Raw genomic sequence first — 18,980 nt, 5'->3', positions numbered from 1 at the left:
GCCAGGAAGAAAACTTGGAAACAGCCCCAGTTCTGCAGCTCACTGGAGCATAAAAGGAGTCTTCTGTTCTGTGTGGATGATTTGTGAGAATCAAAGTAGCTGTTTTTGCCTTATAACTGATCAGTAAATATGCCCCTGAGAGTGGGCATGAGGGGGCAGGAGGGGGCAGGAGGGGGCATAGGAAGGGAGGATTAGAGAATGGAGATTACATGAGTCAACACAAACCAAATCAAATAAATCAAAATAAAATACCCAGTATAAAGTGCAGATTTGTGACTATGTTTGTGATAATGACATCTCCATCATATTTTTTATAATGAAAAAGCACCAAGAGGTTATTAGTAATTAATCTGTTAACCAAGGCCTTTTCAGTCAGATCTTTGAACAAAAAAGAAAAAGACCCTGGCACTCTCACAAAACTTGGTTGTGAAATGTAGTCATGTAATCTAATTAAGATGTTACTAAGTGGATGGAATATTGAAGGGAAAAAGCCACAGATTTTGTCAATCTCTACGATTGATTTAATTAACTGCAAATCTCTTGCTGTGACCCCTGTAATCCTGTTTTTTTGCCTTTTTTCGCCCGGTAAAAATTAAAGTTTAACTATAAATAGAGGTGGATAATGCAGTTGACCCGAGGGGTTAATTCTCAGGCTTTTGGATGCTTTCATCCCCTGGAGGCCCCCAGTCCATACTCTCCTCAGGTTACATTACCATGAACTCGAGAACCACCACAAGGAAATGAGTTCATATGGAGAAATGAAGCCAGGATTTGGTCTGCTTGGGCACCTTTGTAGACACTCCCAAGATGAGAGGCCGGGAACAGGCTGGGCCTAAGTCCTGATTAATACCCCGATTCCACGCTACGTCATGAGGTCAGTGGGAATCCAAATAAAGAGAGAAATCAACTGCAAGGCGTGGAATAAAGGGAGTGAATCGCAGAACGGACTGCAACAGACACGATTGCTGTATTAGAATGTGTAGTAGCTTTCCTGTTTCAACACCTGTCAGAAGGATAGACAAACCTACATGGAAAAAGAGAGAACTTTTATTAAATGTCTCAATTAATACCAGATGAAAGGGCTTGTTGAGTACAGCCACTCTGAGCTGTGTCCATGCATACTGGGGAGCCAGCGGCTTTACTGACTAATTGCTCTTTTACATAATCCTAAAATGTTTTTACATAATCGCAGATACTGTTTACACATGAAAACTCTACAGGATTAGGGTTATAAAGTACTCCACAGCGCCAACATAAATATACATTTTATGCGACGGACCTGACCAATTCGGCATTCATCATTTAACTTCAACATTTGTCCACCTAATCAAAATACAGTTGGATAAATAGATATATGTGTGGCCTGAGTACACATACAGAAGTCAAGCAGCGGATGACAAGTCAGTTAGTTCAGGCGTTTAAATCCAGTATTTATTTGTCCATGTAGGTGACACTTTGGATCTAGAGACATATATGCCACGCTGATAGGATATGCATCATGCCCTAACACATACACTTGTACAGTGTGCACACGTCCCCATACAGGCACGTTACACAAGCTCACACTGTGCAAACAAACACACATGTATGCACTGCCACACATACACACAAACAAAAAAAAAGGAGTGCTGATTGCCTCAGCAGCTGAGCTAAGCTGAGGTCTGGAAGCCCCATTGAGAGAGCTGCTGTGATGGATCTGAAGGTGGAGCTGCCCCCTGGGGTGATGGGCTGTAGGAAAAGGGCCACTGAAGATTCGTTACTGAGAGTGTCAGGTAACATATGGCTGTCCTGGGTTCTTTTTTTTTTTTTAGCTCAAAACACAGTTGTGAATGTTTTCTATTGGATTCTTTGTCCTTCTCTACTGATGAATCTCTATACTACCTCATGGAAAATGAATGCACAACAGTGGAGAAAGAGGAAATATTTAAAGTCTGACATCAAATCTTTCTGCCTCTATCTCTGTCTGTCTGACTCTCTCTCCCTCTCTCTCTATCTCTCTCTCTCTCTCTCTCTCCAGGGTGTTTAGTGTGTGTGTGGCCTCAGAGGGAGCAGCACAGAGACCCTGTGCAGCGGTGTGTTGTCAGAGTCCAAAACAGTCAAAAATGTATGTCCACTGCTGACTTAAACAGCATAGCATCTCGCCAAAAGATAACAACAGCTAGAATGACATCAACCTCTTGATAATGACTATCTCCTATTACATTCTCTACACGCTCCGTTACAAAGCCTAAATTCTTGTCCCATTGCAGGACGTCACACGCTGTCCCTCTAACAGTGTGTACAGTGGCTGTACAGTGCGGAGGACCGTCCCGAGCGGCCCTTGCTCCAACTCCACATCCCCCAAAAGCCTCCCCTCTGCCTCAACACCGCCAAACCCCCAATGCATGCATTAATCTTGTACACCCGGGAGGGGGAAATCCAGCAGCTGCCAATGTAGTCCCACCCAGCAAGCTCTGTCCCAGGAGTTCTACTAATTCCAAGGTCATGTGGATGTCTCGGCCCCTTTCCTCTCACCCCGTCCCCTTACCTCAGCCGCAAGGGAAGGAGAGGAAGTGAGGGACAGAAGAGAGAATGGTAGAGATGGTGGAGGAGGAGGGAGACAGAATGTGAAGCTTTCGAAAGCAGCTCTGTCACACAGAGAGTGGGAATGGTAAAAGTTTCCCCATACAGTAGAGCCGAGACCGCAGATTACTGAGGTGTGATGGGGCATGTATCTCTGGAGGTGGGAGGAGAGGGGAGGCCTGTTGCTGTCTTCTGAGTTCTCTCCATCTTCAGTGATTGAATGTTTCATTAGTGGCGCGCCAGTACCAGACATTCCTAAATCTCCCTCCTCTCAGTGACCCCTCTCAGGTGGCGGAGGCCCACAGACAGCCAGAGGAGGTCACATGGCCTCTATTAACCTGATTCCACACAGAATCCGCTGGAGACACGGAGGCTCACTCAAAATGTGTTTTGCTTTTGGAGGGGTGTGAGAAAAGTCAGAAAAATCATGCCACGGTTATAGCCTCATTACAGTGAGGATCAGATGCAAAATGTCTACTGGCATAAATGTTACCTGGTGTAAACCTTGCCATGAGTCGTGTTTTGTAAATCTCATGATTCAGTCTCACAATAAAATTTCACATTCAATGGAATTTATCATTTTGAAAAATAAACTGGAAATCTATCATCAATGCAACAGTTGCGAGTTCTCTGTGTATTTACAGATTTAGCCTTTGTTGTTGAGTCATGTCCGTGATATTGTACCAGGAAATAACAAAAGCTCTCTGTAAACCTTACTGGCAGAAGTATATGAGTTTAATCCTGCCTGTATTAAAACTACCCACGGTAAATATTACAAACACACATACACACATTCATGTACGCGCACATGCACACACACACACACACACACACACACAAAAACACAGTAGAGGTCACAATAGAGGCATAGTAGTGGCTTTACTGTTCTGCTCAGATATGAACTATCACAGCAGCACATGTTGACTTGCGTTTGTAAGAGTTACAGAACAACAAACAATCACAATCAAACTATCAGTTGCCAATCTCTGTCTTTCTCTCATTCCACTTAATCAAAAGACATGCACAAGTGCATGCACACACATGCGTGCACTCACCCACACAAAGACTCACACACACACAAACATGGATGCACACGCACAGCAGCAGCAGAATTGGGGGTCCTAGGCAGGGTATTTGGCTGGGGTATAGCTGTGCAACTCTATATCCCACTTACCGTTCCCTCTGACTCATCGTGTCTGTTCAATTAAACAAGGGTTAGGCTGATCGGTAGACTGATGTCTCGCTCCCTGCATGTGGCCGAAGTTGAGTAAGTAAAATTTAGCCTGCTGACTATGCTCCAGTATAATGTCAAGACCATTTTCATTGTCTTTCGATATGTGTCAAAGGACCTATAGGCACATTTAATGTCCATAAACTTTTCAAACTTTTCAAGAGAGCCAAACTATATTGGACTTTTTGTCTGAATTAATTTCATGGTAATGTGTGGGAGAGATAGTGATTTTGCCAGTACCCTATCATCACTCATTAGGGAAATGCGTAACAAAAATGCTTCTACCAGGCCACGCTCTAAGACTTAAGTCGAGGATACAAATCTATGTAAAAAAAAATACTGCCCGCATGTACAGTAAGCCATTCTAAATACTCTGGCATGACTTAATTGCGCTCTGCCTTCTGCAGCACTGCAAGCTATTTTGACTGGATGAAGAGTGAGACTCAGATTAAGGAGTAGAACAAATTCGGACAGCCAAAACCAAGAATTGCAATGAGTAAGAGATGTAAGAACAGGAAAATGCCCAGTACATGTACTTTTCCATAAAGCTATTCATATTTTACCTCCCACATAGGCCTACTTCTTTTTCCAATTTTCTTTTTTCCTTGTAGCAGGGCCCACACTAACAACTACTGTATATACTCACACGTACAACTTACAGGTTCTGCGTGAGTGAGGTCTTTTGGCTCTACACTTCCTTTCAGAGCAGGAGACTTGTTGAAAGGATGCCTTCTTTGTATTGGTTCTCACTGAGAACTCTACCTGCAATAAACGGCAACCCCTGTCAGCAGCATGAACTTTCTTGCCAACCGTGGACGTGCACTGAAATGGTAAACTCCGGGCAGAGGCCCTCCACTCCCAAGGTGCAGAAAATATTAGCCCACAATTCTCACATAGCGTTCCAAAATAATGAACTTGAATGAAAACGAACTTATCACCTGTTTTAACTCATGCATATTGCAAGAGTACACTTAACTTATAGAATATAGCACTGCGGCTAGACTCCAGTTTTTCCAGGTATTCAGGTTTTCTTTTTTTCCCTTTTCCCACCCCCATGTTTAATTCTATCTCAATCAGCGAGTCCATATGTTGCAGCACATTTTTTCAGTCTTAGGCATGGGACTTATCGGGCCATTGCATTAATCATTCCTTTAAGCCAGCTCTCCCACCAGTGTCCAACAGACTCATTAGCTGAACCTGGGCTGTGGTGGTCATAAATCCTGGTGGGGGTGGGCAATGGTATGTGACAACCATGGGAGAAATTATCGGCCAGGTGATCCACCATGTTGGTCGTTGCTAAGAGACAGCGGGGAGTAGCCTACAAGGGAGGGACGCAGGGACTTAGGAGGAAGGGGTGAGGTGTCAATAGGCCCCAGCAGCCAGTCCTCAGTGCAGGTTGTTGGGTAGTGGGACCCTGACAGTGGGAGATGAATGGGAGGGAATTATCTACTCACTCGGCCAGATAATTGCTCCATTTGGCCCTGAGTTTGAGAATAGCTTCTAATTAGCCCCCTGCAGTCCCCTAGACCCTCACTCCTCCCCCAAAAGAAAAACACTCTCACACATGTTGGAGGGCTAACCAACTGGGTCGCTTTGATGACACCTAGAAAGTAGCAAACTCCTTGGCCAGTTGGCAACATGTCTGATTTGAATGATTTTCCACTTTGAGAAAAAAAGAGAACGAATTTTTCAACATCAGTAAACCTTCATCAGATTACCATTTTGGTGCAAGATGGCTTTCACACTGCCTCTGTCGCATGTGGGAGAATGATTCGCAGATCTGCACTCTCATCTGCATAACTTTCTCTCAGTTTAGTTGTCCATCATATGCAAATGTTGAGGGAATGATCTAAACCAGTTTGGTAATAAACAACAGACATGCGATGTGGGAAAAGATTGACTACTCTGATGACAGTCCTTAACAGTATTTGTGAGTGCTGGAATAAAAGCTTTCATTACCTTATCTAATCCTCAAAGGAAAAATAAACGTTTCTGTTCACCTGTGATACCGAGGTTAATCATATTACCATTACGTTGTCTGTATAGGCTACTAATGCGCTATGCTTATCATTATAGCAAAATAAATGTTCTTGCAAATACTTTTGTGCTAAACTGAGGTGTTAAGAAGGAAAATTTCACCAAATGTACCACACCAAATTTGGCCATAAGCTGTGGCATGAGGAAGGAGGACCTTTTGGGCTATTATCACCTTACCACTAATAAAGAGGTGAGACTCAATATCCCCGCCCTCCACTCTGATTGGCAGTTTTCACCATCAATGGGAGGCCATTTAGAACTGATCTTCTCTAATTAGCATTCTGTTTATTTATTCTCACAGTTCAAGAGCAACAGACCTCACCCATTTCCTCCTATTGCCGATAGCATCCATAAACCCAGAAACTCGTCAGCTGTCTGCTCGAGTAGCAAAGCAACAACAACTACAGTGATGACACACATTGCAGCCAAGTCCCTGGCAGATATTTTTGTGGGATGCTTGCACAAAATTGTTGCCAAGCGCATCAAACTTTAGCCCTTGAATGATGGATGTCTTTGTGTCACGAATCCAAATACCTTGCCTCCTGTAAATCTCAAATCTCAAGTTAAAGAAAAACACGGCTCAAAGTGAAAGAAGAAAAAGCATATTCATTCAGCAGTATTAAAGATCAAAGAGCCACACAGTTGGCTAGGGCTTCCATGTGGAAGATAACCTCCAGCACTGGCAGCAGCAGAAGGCGGTGACAGCTTTAGTGCACATGCCTGTGTCGCTGCGAGTGGGCTGCACAGGGACCCCTGACACGTGGAAGCCTGCAGAGAGCGGCCCAGCTCTGGTCTGGCGTTTGGGTTGAGTGGGGTTGAGTGGGTGATGATGGTTGGAAGGATAGACAGGGAGAAAGGGGTTTAGAGAATTGTGATAGCCGCCCCGACAACTTCTCCCTTCGGAAGCCTCAGATGTGATGAGGACGGCAGGCCACAGGAGACACGGCATGAATGTGACATGGAATGGAGTGTGGATGCATCTGTTGATTGCAGAATGGGCTGGCTGAGTCTGTATGAAGCACTTTGAGTCAGGGAGATGACAGGCGCTGCATAGTCAATCTGCAGTGATGGATTTATACTGACCTGTCACTGAAATGTGACTTGCATTGCAATGCAATAGTATAATAACAGTTAAAACCAGCAATAACACAGTTTTGCTTCTTCTCTTCACTTAGTATTTGGGAATTTTTCATGGTAGGCTCATTTACAGGTTAATATCTTCATATTTGTGGAATTCCGCCTCATCTGTCATCTGTTTGTTTGAAGTGATTTGAGATATCCCAATGTAACCACAGGAACTGAGGGCTAAGGGCTGTGGAGATTTCATTGGCTATGGTCGGGGATAACGGGAAAGGCACCCTGGGAAAATAAACTGCAGCCAGTGATCCTTGTATGCAACATAATCCTTTCTCAAACTCTCCTGTTTATAGATATTGGGATTTCTATCTGCAAGTGTGACATATTTCTCATCCAGATCACATGACTGCCTCGCAGGAAAAAAAAAAGGTGGGGTGTATGCAGACAGAGTTATGAGCAAATATATGCTTTGGTTATTGTGAAAGCAGACACTGTGACATTCTTCATTGTTTCACTGAACCTTCAAATACAAACAGAAATATTCAAATACAGCCAAATATACACATACATACGCTCACACACCACACACACACAGTCACCAACTGATGGAGGATTGCCAGTAGTCCTCAGAGACAGCAGCATATCATTAAGACTGTCATTATATGTGTTTGACAAGCAGGGATTTATCACTATCCCTTAAGGGAAAGTCAGTCAAAATAATAGGGAGGAGAGCAGGACAGTTCTCTATGCAGGAAGATAAGAAATGTGTATTGCAAGTTAGTTACAGTCATTAGGAGTATTCTAATTTAGCTATTAGTTACAGGCATTATTCTCAAACCAAAATAGAACTTCAACAGCAAAAACCCTAGTTTAGGTGACTAGAATATAAATCATCCTGTAAAGCTGATATTGGTGATTTGAGAATGTGTCACAGGGAACCTCTGGGAGAATGAGTGCAGCAGGCTCAGCGAAGTGGATGGAGCTGATAAAGCTGGATTGTCTGGCTGTAATCAGAGCCAGATGTGGTCAGGCCCTCGCCATGGTGGTCCGACCACATCTGCTGTGTCAGGGGGAGAAGGAGAGGGGGAGGGGCCACAGCTGGATGACCTCTGACCCAGAGAAGGGAACCACGAGCCAAGGCTGACAGCTGCCATGGACGAGGCAGGCGACCTGCTATCATCTCCTCCGCTCACATGGTTTATGACTCTGCTCAAAAGTTTAAGATGAGCTCCGTTCTGCTCAACTTGTTCCTGTGGTGAAAATATATTTAATTGATTTTATTATTGTTATATCATTTATCACCTAGATGCCTTTTTGTTATCACAAAGTGCTTCATGAGATGTGACTATGTGATACTGTTTATTGCCAAACACAAGGGTACTTCTCAAAATATAGTTTATAGCTAAACTGCCAGGAGATTATGATCTTCTCTGTTTATCAATTTGTCAATGACAAGCAGAGAGGTGTGTTCAGCTGGCATGTCAGCAGATTTCATCATACTTAGATGAGCTGTTGATTTAATTTGCCACTATAAGATGTGTGGTTTGGAACACATTTATTATTGACGACTTTTACCTGTTAAAATAATTTAACTTGACATTACCTTGACATCTTTATATGATTGTGTGTTTTCAAACTGCTTCATATTGCTTTACACAGCATATATTTATTCAAAGCTTGCTCATCTAAAACCACTATTTGTTTTCAGATGAAGTGGTAAAAGTCACACACTGTCTGGTTTTACAGTGCCAGGTTCAAAAGACCGATTCAAATGAAAAGCAACAGACAGGTTTCATTCCAAACACCTAAAAAAATGATCAAGGTAACTTAAGACATTAGTTGAAAAAGTTGTTTATATTGTAGAGACTGAATGATAAACTTGAAATAATTAAATTATTTCCCCCCCAAAAAATGATACATTGCATTTTTGGAATAGAACTCTTTGATTGCAAGCAATTTCTAACAATCCATCAGTGTTTGATTTATTTTATTGTTTTGTTTTTAATTGTAATTCTTTTTTAAAAAAAAAAAGCACACTTTGCATAGGTAGATGAAGAGGTATCATGAATCTGTAGCATTTGCAAAGTCGTCAGAAAAACTCATGAGCAAACAGCCCCAGTAAAGCTGTCACTGCTGCAGGTAAACTGACTGACATTATCTGCACGTTCACCATTAACCCAGAGGCAGGAACTGTAGCCTGATGATGGACAGCCTTGTGGTTTGAGCTTGCCCGGGGCTATTAGTAGATCATTGGAGAAGTTGCTTTCCCCTTCGCGTCCTCTACTCTCCTAGGAAAAAAAAAGGGAATTGAAATGATTCAGCTGTTTAACTGGGAAAAGAGGAGATAGCGGCTAAGGTCAGCCATTTATTCCACTTGCAGTGACGCCGGATATATTACTCTTATGTCCTCAAGCTAAAAACATGGCTGCTCCACTAGATATTTCTCAAAGCCTGTAACAGTGAGTCTTGAGCAGAATCTTGACACACGTTGATAATCTGTATGAGCTAAATCACTTTCTGCACATTCCCCACAGGTGAGGAAATAGGCTATAGTACTGTATGTTGTCAGGAGGACTAACAGCACCTCTACAGCTGTATATAGTGTTGTCTACCCCTGGTGATAATGTAATACTCTATTAGAAGAAACTTCATAGATCTTACTTACCATAGCACAATCAAAAGCCATGCTTTACTTTTCCTTGGTCCTGACATGCAAAATATGTGTGATGCTTCCAATTTGAACACACGTTGTATGTGAATGCTGCCGGAGACAAGGACATTTATTGTGTGGCTGCCAGCTTTCCTTATTCAAGCCCTAATAGGCCTATGTACACTTTGTCTAGCATGCTTTTTGTGGTTTGTGGTGCCTTCAGTTGCAACAGGGGGTCTGCATCTGTTTGTGTGGAATTTGAGTGCCAAGTCTGCTTCCTCCTCTTCCCAGTGTGAGATGTGTGTGCTCCGCCATTGTGGATCAATCATGTCTTAAGGGCTTTGTATGATCTTATCCTCTTGTGTCTGGTTAAAAATAATGGATTTGTCATTGGACAGCGAGGCCTGGAGTCTGGACTACTTCACTATTGGCTTAACTTATACCATTAGTGTCCATTGGACCTCACATATCTTCATTGTTAGACAGTCCTACCCTTATATAGAAAATAGTGTTTGAATACGTTTCATCAATAGCGCACAGGGTAACACCCCATTTCAACCCAAAGGCGATATTCTTTATCACATATAGTCCTTTCATATCTGCTCTTGATGGATAAGGAGGGCAGGCAGTCAAACAGAACTCCCTATACTTCAGGTCTGCGTGGTGCAGCGATAGGGGTTAGTAGTCATCACCATGGCAGTGAGCGCTCTATCTCCTGTGCTCGATGATGGAGTTGCCATAAAAAAAGAGATTTATCTGTCTTCACAGCCCCAGAGACGAACGAGGTGCTGCATGAGGTATCGCCACAACGGCCTGGCTCCTTGGTTTCACTGCTTCAGGTGCCTCATATTTCCTTCCCCGCACCCCCTCATTTTACTACAGCGAAGGTATGCATTTATCAGGAGGAAGAAACCTAAATCATTTCTTACACCCAAGCTGGGGGTTGGAATGCCAAGGCTGATATGGCTGAACACACTTGTGCTCGAGTGCGCATGCTTGCATGTGTGTGTGCCTGTGCCTATGTGCAGTACTGCATGTCTTCTTATGGTTCACGTTCCCGTTTCAGTGTGATCTAATGGGACTCACACAGGGTATATAAGTCCAATAAAGGTCCATCAGATGATGTCCTGTAAATAAGGTAAGGAAACGTTAACCCTCCATTTACATTGCAATATTTGTGATTTAGAGCCACCTGACCTGCAAATCTATGCCATGTCTTTCTGTGATATTTTTGACAACATTGCCCAACATTGCCCAATATCCTATAAATAAGATTTCCTCTTCCTCTAATTTACTTCTCCTAGATGAGTTTTATATAAAATCAGTGTGAGATTTTGAGCATTTTCTCATGCTTCTGAAATTCTGCTCCTGAGAAACAAGCCTTGGATTGTCTCACTCTGGTACATCACGCTTCTCACTTAGCTCTTTCATGTTGTTGCTCATGTCTTAATATACGCACTCAAGTCTTTAATGGGTCATTAAAGAGAAACATCTCAGAAATATATCAGCAATTTGTGAGTGTAACCATCTACAAATGAGATATCATGCTTTTCTTATTTGTTTATTACAATTAATACAGATGAATATTCTCATCGTATTTCTTTATTGCTCCTAAGAGGGGTTTAGGAGAAAGAATTCAGATATCAATGATCCTAAATTGATGCAATGTTGAGATATTTCTCTAGAGATAAAGAAATGGCAATGTTAAGCAACAGATCTTTGCTATAGGTGACTGTATTTGGGGTTATTTCAGGCACCTCACTCTTATGACGGGATGATTTAAAGTATGCAGATCCTAGAAATTTCTATAAATCTCTCACCTCTGGCATTGAAAAGTAAGTCCAGGAGGAAGTAAATTATTGCTTGGGCAAGAAGCTGTCTCTCACTGTCATTTCCTATCCTGAATTAACCCATCATCACCTTGAATGTATCCTCCTACGAATTATTCTCTGACTTGAAGAACAGGCTAGCAATTTGAAGTGGGGCATTTGAGTCTACGGATGCAGTATTTATGTTTCATGTCATGTGCATACATTCAAAATAAAAAGGAACAAAGTAAAGGGGAAAAAAAGGGAAAAAATACAACAATATTACAATGTTGAGTAATACTTTTCCAGATAAGTATGCAGTTTGCCTTCGTGCTCTTAAATTATCCTATATAAAGCAACGCACCTTTAAAGCAAATAATGATGGATATTATCATGTTAGAGCAAGCTAACTGCACAGCAACACAAGCGATACAGTTGATGTTTTTGCCTGATAAAGCTCTATAATAACATGCCCATTGAGGTTGCTGAATAGCAGGTTGGCACTGACTTTGTTATTTCATCTTTCTCTGTAATTAGTTTTGTCGTAGATCTTCCGTTATTATGCTCTCTTTTTGATAGTGTGTGCTGTTTTTTTAGGTTGGTTGTAAAACAGCGAGTCAGTGTAGGAAGGGAATTTCTTCAGTTCCCATTGTCATAATGTTATGATGGACAGCTTATTTTATTTTATTGGGTGAAAAGGGAAGAGTGGACAATGTGTATTTGACATTTTGGGATTTACATGATTTACAATTTCATCATGGACTTCTGTTAACAGCCTGTGTAACTATGCCTGTAAAATTATTGACTGCTTGCCAGAGGCTCCACTGATAGCACATGCAGTCTTCCCCTTTGGAGATGTCCTGAAAAACCTCAGTGTACAAAATTTAACTGTCTCTGTCACCAACAGAGTTTAAGAAAATGTGTTTACGCTCCAAGAAAATACATTTTCCAAAAGAGGGATAATGTCATTCAGGAGGGATGTAGTCTCTTCTGACATCTTCTTATCAGCACCCCACACTCTCCATTACATAACAGCAACAACACCCAGGATCATTGTAAAAGAAAAAAAAAAAAGAGAGAAAGCAGAAGTACCTCCTTCAGAGCTCAGGCATTTCCTGCTGGGATATCCCCTTCTTATGACCTCTGAAGGGAAAAGGAGAGATGGTGGAGAGGAAAAAGTGAGTGTAAAACTGGCATGGCTCATTAGGGTGTGTCCTCCTGTGGGGAGCTGGGGTTGGAGGGGGGCGAGCTGCACTGACCTATAATGGGGTTTGAGTGACAGGCGGTCGGTGCCGGAGCAGGCGGTCAGGAGTGGCTGGAAAGAGGCCCTTTCTCCATTGTTCTCTCTGTGACGTTCCCTGCCATGCTTCAGCGAGGGCAGGTGCTTTAAGGGTGTCAAAATAGGAAGACCCAGGACAGGCTTGGCTGATCCAGTCCATGCTACTCTGACATACGACAAAAGCTCCACTCTCACCTCCGCACAAAAGGGAGACCAAAAGTGAGAGCAGGTCGTTCACAAAAAAGCTACCCGAGACTCCATCTCTTGCTTAAACGGGAAAGGGCCGACCAACCTTTGGACCCAAGTGAATGTGTTCTGGAAAGATTTGGTCATCTCCTTTTTCTTGTTGTGTGAGTTTTCACTTTCACTGAGAGTTGATCAGATAACTCCTGACTAACTGACTGACTCCACTCAATTTGACAAATAGCTTTCTCGAATAACTTCATTTAAAGCTTCATCCAAGATCCAGTGATCAGAGACAGATGAATTGTTTAAAGTCTCCATACCTTATTGCCAGACCATCCTGTAATTGTACATGCGCATTTTTCATTGTACATCATTAACACATACTGTAGATTCAAACAATGGCAGGTTCAGTGCATGATGAATGAATAAAGGTCAGAGTTAAAGAATAGCAAACTAGAGCAGGACACTGTCCAAATGAGGAGCAAAAGAAGGAGCCAAGTTTTTATCAAAGCCCATCTGATTATTTTCCACAAGATTTTCCTGTCAGGATGTTATGATTGTCTCCATGTTCGGTGGACGGTGATAAATGGTGTCGCTTTTTCTGTGTCTGATGTCATACGACAGCCTTAAGGCCCGACTTCCCCTCCAGTAAGTGTGAGCTGAAGGATGCACTCATTGTGTCCTGTGTGTGTGTGTGTGTGTGTGTGTGTCTGTCTGTGTGTGTGTGTGTGTGTGTGTCGAAGTCGTATAGATGTTTCTGTGTGTTTCACACTTTCCATCACCGTAAAAAGCATTGGAGTCTTGACTTGTGGATTTTGACTATTGGTAACCCAAAATACTTTCCCCCTTTTTAAGTTTCAGAAGCATGAGCCCATATTGCTCCACAGAAGCAATTAGATCTATCATCATTACAGCGGTGCAGCCTGCTATGAGAGCCATTATTTAGTTACTGCATTACTGATTGTATTTTGTCCCCAGTATATGCAACGTGAGCGTGGAATGTATTTTTGTTGGCAGTGAAAAACGCTTCCCCTGCAATAATGTATGCCATGGCATTAAATCAACAAGTCTCTATGCTTTGTTTGTTTTCACAGTGTATCTAGCCTTCACTCCGCAATTGGTTGATTGGAGTTAGATTTCCTGTAAAGAAAGCCATGGCAGGAATGTGTAAGTATCACTGATGTATAGGGCACAGACACAAGGAATATGGCAAAGCGTCACTGCCTACTGTTTCACAAATGTTTTGATGGAAACATTAGAAACACGTGTGTTAGACACCAGCAATTGTATGAATTATGCAACTTGTACATTTCTACCAGTTTTATATTGATTAATGTATGTCTTTGTGAGCCCAAATTGTGTGATAGTTATGTGAGAGTCTAGTACAGATCTAGACTACTTATTATTTTAGGGTGGCCTACAAATACTACAAATGATTGTTCATTTTATCTGTTACTTTGGCTTGAAATTGTATCATTTACATCTACAGCAACATTAATATTATGTGTGGCATTATTATAATAATCGACATAATGTTGCTGTAATTTCCATTGCTTCCATCCACAGTCATCAATGTGTTTGTATATGGGCATTTTGTGAAAAGGCACCCAGGAGTTAAAGGGTTAATTGCAACTTGACCCATGGAGTGAATTTTCCAGCCCACTCTCATTACCCCGTCTTGTGAACTTGTAATCTTGATTGAGCTATTAATTATTGTGAAAAATATGAAAAAGCAAAGATATGTGTTTGTATGTGTGTGTGCACGTGTTTGTGCATGTAAATGTGCATGTGCGTGCCCTTGTGCATGTGTGTGAATGTCATATTCAGTTAATCCTCTTTCATTTTCCTCTTTGCTTTATCTCCTCCGTTAGTGCTTTAGTGAGATTGCGGGCTGACTAAGTTTTCCCGATGCCTGGGGAGTCTGTGGCCATTGTTCTCGGCTCTGACGGCATTCAGCAGAGCTCTCGCTGACGGACAACACCACTGATTCGCCTGTGCTTCCTGTGCAGACTCAGACAGAACTCACAGTTTGCCTCTGCGCTCTTATCATGCATGTCACCGACAGAGCCAGGAGAGAACAGAAGAAAAAGCAGGGGGAGCTGGGAGGGAGTATTGAGTAAGAGCAAGAAAGTTAAGAGGGTTGTTCCTCTATGCTCTTTTGCCTGACAAAAAGCCAATATCCATTCTGAGTCAATGAGGGGAAAAGCAGCCTATTTAACTTTTTCATACGAGCGCTCATATGTTTCAGTATGTGCATTATTTGTGAGGGACGTGGGAGTTAAAATACCACTTTCATTATGATTCCGTCTCTCCCTGTTTGGGCACGACGAGACGCAAGATTGTTGCTGGCGATAAGATAAGAATGTAGCAGTCGCCTGCTCTGGTTGCTGGTGCAGAAGGAGGAAATGCCTATCTGATGGGATTTTCACATTGGATTTTGAATGGCGAGACAGAGAAGGAGAAAGATATTTACACATCTGACATCTCCAGGGTGGGAGTTTGCAAGCATGGCCTCCTGGCAGCATTGTAAACAACAGCAACACATAAAAGTAAACAATTCCATGAAGCTTATGAGATTGGGTGGAGATTTGCCTGGAGGCAATGTGCCAATGTATTTGCCTCATTCTTCTCTTTAGCATTTCAAATCATTTGATGTGTAAAGTCTATTGTAATAACCCTTTACATGTGCTGAAAGCTGCTTAACTGCCTTTGCTGAAAGGGCGGATATTGAAAGTGATATTGCCAAAGCAAAACATTTTTTTTTTCTATTGTGTGTAACACCTCTGTCATGAAAATGTTGAACTTAGGACCATTTTAGGTCAGTTCCCAGCGTGGCAGCAATATTAGTCAGCAGAAGAGAGAATGACTAAGTGGATGGAAGCAGAGTTAGAATGACAAGATCTGTTGGTGAGAGGAAAAGGTTCCTGGAGATCTCAGGCACACTGGACTTCCTTCCCTCCCCTGCTATTGTTGAATCCTGTAGCCAGTGTGTTCACTCAATGTGTGGAACTCAAACTCATAAAATTTTCCAAGAAATTTGTGTTCATTTCAGATGAATGGACTTCCACCAAAGAAAACTAAATTTGTTACATTATTGGTTAGAAAAAGTCAATCGTTCTTTGCAAAGTGCATAAAGACTTGGCAGGAAAATAGGTGTTTATTGCTTGATAAATTAGTGCTTGAAGTTTATATTCAGACATTTTATAGCAAGCCATCAACGGAGATGAAGCTGGAAGAAAACACATGTAGCCGTTACCCTTTTATTGCCCGCATCAGAGCCCTGAAGTTGAGGTGGAACCTGGGTATACCTCCACAGCTGGTGGAGATAAGGGCCCAGCTGGCCCCTCCCACCCCTTGTCTCCCGCTAACATGCACAACCCTGCCACAAATATTTGTCTTTACTTTTACAGTAAAAAGGAACGATATTTGATAGTCGCTTTTGTATCCCAGTCCAGATCAGAAATGCAGGAGGAGGCATTGCAAAAAATTCAGGGAGGAGACGGAAGGGTTCTCAATTGCAAATGTGTGCATCAGCTGCCAGGAATTTTTGGACTGACCACACGCTCTTTTCCAATCAAGGAAACCAATATGACACTCTCACATAATCATATCAACTAAGTCGCTCACGCAGAGTTACTGTTGTGTTTATTTTCCTTAGCAGTAGCAGCATTTCCTGTATGCAACAACTGGGACTACTTGAGTCTTCTCAATTGCTTTGCTAAATACCAGAAAACCACAGACAGAAGCTGGGTTCAAGACGTTTAAAGTGGACCGACTTACTGGACTCTTGACCTCACTGTCAAGCAGTTGTCAGACCCCATATGTTTGCCCTCTCATATGGCAAAGGCAAGTCAATTATTGAGAAAGCGCATGAACAGAGGGTCAATGTGTGTTGTTCCCAAGGTTAAATCAAGTGTGTGACCTCCGCATTGTCGATTGATGTCCGCTTCATGACATCCAATGAAACCCACAGCCTGGGTTTTTCTGTAAACTTCTGAGGAGCCCAGGCTCTCATTTGGCAGGGGGTGCTGCGCCAGGTGGCTGAACTACAGAGCTGTTTGTTTCTGCGAACTGGTGGCGACTGCAGCCTTGCAAGCAGTCCCAGTGCTTTCATGTTTCCTCATACGGCATGCCCTATGCAATCCACCCGCCTGTTATGAGCATGAAGTAAACAAAACATTAGATCATCATTAATCACTGGCCAATGATGTGTCTGGGGCCGAGATTAGACAACCAGAGTAGAGCAGTGGAGCAGCAGTGGAGAGCCCGGTCTCTCGTCCTGCCGCCCACAGTACCTTCTCTCCTGCTTGGTCCCTATGTGTAAGATCATTATTAAAATTGCAGCCCAATTAAGATAAGGCTAAATTACTTTCTCTGTCTCCCGCTTTGATGTCCAGGGGATTTTTCTCCATTCTACAGTTGAAAAACAGCCGGTTAAAAAGGGGGGAAAAAAACATTCGTTTTGAGTTTTGCTTTGATCTTGGAGTCAGAGCGCTGCATGGAGTTTTGGTTTGATTGGAAATGTGCAAGATATTTTTTTTTCCCTTTTTTCAACACGCGATTAATTTCAGACAAAGCTCAATTTTCAGAACTGAATGCTACATCTCATTTGCTTCATTGCAAAGACAATTTGACTTTTTGGCAGGATTAGTAAGAATTTTATCTGTGTGTGCATGTGTCTGTGTGTATGTGTATGCGTGTGTGTGCATATGTGTGTGTGTGTATGTGTGTGTGTGTGTGTGCGTTGCATTCCACTTTTCTTGAACTCTTCATGTTGGTTGCCATAGCCCCTGAGTGCCGAAACATGACTTCTCTTTTCTGGTTCCTCCCATGTACAGTATATGCTGAATCAGTGTAATTGAACTTGTTTCCTACTGAGTGTAGAGTACGATGTGCGGACCAAAGGGCTCAGTGTGTGTGCATGAAAATCCCACTAAGGAACCTCCGCAGGGGCTTGGACTAAATGGTGTTTGTCTGAGCCCATTAGAAGATCTGATCACCATTGGCAAGGGATATGGGATAGAAATACTAAGGAAAAATGATGCTAATGTACAGTAGTGGGATGGTAACTGATTTTGTCTTTGTATCTTTGGTAAAAAAAAAAATTCAAGAACATCTTGCATGCTTAAAAAATAGGTTTCTGATAATGCACATATGTCAGAATAAAATCTTGTCATTGCATTTTAGTACATATGTCTTTTTTTTTTCTTACTGCAACTAATTCAAGCCCTGACCCTCACTGTCTATTGTTCGTCCTTCTTCTCTTTGTCTTAAAGTTCACGTATTTGCCTGACTTCTCACTGTAAACACAATGGCGAAAACATCAGAGGCCCGTGGACTGGGGATGTTTATATGAGCGGAGAGCCTGGAGATGGAACAGAGATATGAGTGCTGATCTGTGAAAGGAACCGCCGCTGTATCGCTGCTGCTCGCCATCACACACAAACACCATCTGGCCGCCTCTCGCCAGACGGAGAAGACCTCACACCTGCACACCTCACAGAAATCCACCAAGAACCATTCATATTACATGTATTTTTCTTACACTTGGCAAGCTACGAGAGAGCAGGCGGTAATACCATGAGTGTATTGTCATGAGCTTTGCTTGGCTTTGTTCAACACAATAAAATGTGTTCCTGTTTTGTTTTTTTCTAGCTTTGGTGTGTGAATAGCATTGAATTTTCATATTAGCACATGATTTTTAAAACTTGATATATATTGTTGGCTTTGTGAAAACTGCTTGCAGACTGTGGGGAGCATAAAGCATGAATAAGCATTAATACATTAGGCTTCTGAATGCATCAGATGATATTCTTTTTTATTCAAAAACACATAGGAGCAACTGATCTTTCTGCCACTGCAGCTCTTCAAATTGACTTACTGAAGCCACCAAGTCTGAATACAACACGCTTGAGGCATTTAGCTCAAGCGTATGCTCGTGTGATGCAGAGGATGTGTGCTCCTGACCATCACCTTCGCCAACAGCTAATTCATAACTTTGCTGTTGCTCTCCCCATGTCAAGGCAAGAAAAGGGGAGAGAAGGTTAAAAGAACTTACATCTTAATAATCGCAGGTTCACGACTGAAAGCTGCAACGCATAGTGAGAACCACATGTTATCAATTGGCTTAGAGCGAAAGCCCAGTCGATC

The 18,980-nt window shown here is 42.4% G+C and overlaps 1 protein-coding gene across 1 annotated transcript in view; it reads right to left on the bottom strand.

Annotated features, from left to right (window-relative positions):
• Nucleotides 1-9,066: 9,066 nt before the first annotated feature.
• The window catches only part of foxc1a (forkhead box C1a), a 21,712-nt gene continuing 11,798 nt past the window's right edge, over nt 9,067-18,980 (bottom strand). Inside the window, exon 2 of the mRNA XM_071926517.2 lies at nt 9,067-9,195. The gene's annotated coding sequence lies outside the window, so the exon portion shown is untranslated. The remainder of the gene's footprint in view (nt 9,196-18,980) is intronic.

The sequence above is a fragment of the Centroberyx gerrardi genome, chromosome 13 (genome assembly GCF_048128805.1).
Source record: "Centroberyx gerrardi isolate f3 chromosome 13, fCenGer3.hap1.cur.20231027, whole genome shotgun sequence".
NCBI classification, from domain to species: Eukaryota; Metazoa; Chordata; class Actinopteri; order Beryciformes; family Berycidae; genus Centroberyx; species Centroberyx gerrardi.
Note: the sequence above shows the minus strand (reverse complement) of the source record. Positions and strands in the feature narration are given on the sequence as shown.